Source organism: Schistocerca americana, chromosome 4 (assembly GCF_021461395.2).
Source record: "Schistocerca americana isolate TAMUIC-IGC-003095 chromosome 4, iqSchAmer2.1, whole genome shotgun sequence".
Lineage (NCBI taxonomy): Eukaryota > Metazoa > Arthropoda > Insecta > Orthoptera > Acrididae > Schistocerca > Schistocerca americana.
In genome coordinates this window covers 489,430,257-489,430,950 of record NC_060122.1, presented here as the reverse complement: position 1 = coordinate 489,430,950, position 694 = coordinate 489,430,257, and the positions used below count along the sequence as shown (strand labels likewise).

At 46.7% G+C, this 694-nt stretch overlaps 1 pseudogene; it reads left to right on the top strand.

The window, feature by feature from the left end:
- Positions 1 to 299: 299 nt before the first annotated feature.
- On the top strand, positions 300 to 417 carry LOC124614298 (annotated as a pseudogene).
- The last annotated feature ends 277 nt before the right edge of the window (positions 418 to 694 follow it).

The following is a 694-nucleotide window of genomic DNA, read 5'->3' as shown; positions in this document are numbered from 1 at the left end:
TGACCTGCTGCCCAGGGAAAAATAAACATTAATGGCTTGCTCGTGCCGCGCGTACGTGGAAGTGATACCCAGCCTAAAAAGGTACGTCTTTTAATAGCTATAAAAATAACAATACTTATGCATCTTTGTTTTTACAATTTGTTTCAGAAATGTAATACAGTCCATATTAGTTAACCTAGTTGAGGGAACATTAATAAAGATAAATAAATAAATAAATACACTATAGCAATCTCAGAATGATATTCTTTGATTGTTAGCGAAGTCTGTTGATGATTTGTGGCAATCGAATATTGTGAGATGCCAATGGCCTTGCCGCAGTGGTAACACCGGTTCCCGTCAGGTCACCGAAGTTAAGCGATGTCGGGCTGGGCTAGCATTAGGATGGGTGACCATCCGGTGTGCCGGGCGCTGTTGGCAAGCGGGGTGCACTCAGCCCTTGTGAGGCAAACTGAGGAGCCACTTGACTGAGAAGTAGCGGCTCCGGTCTCGTAAACTGACATACTACCTGGAGAGCGGTATGCTGACCACGTGCCCCTACATTTCCACATCCAGTGACGCGTTTGGCCTGAGGATGATGCGGCGGCCGCTCGGTACCGTTGGGCCTTCATGGCCTGTTCGGGTGCAGTTTAGTTTTTTTAAATATTGTGTGATACACTGCGACAGCACACCCTACGTCCAGAAAGCGAAGACTATC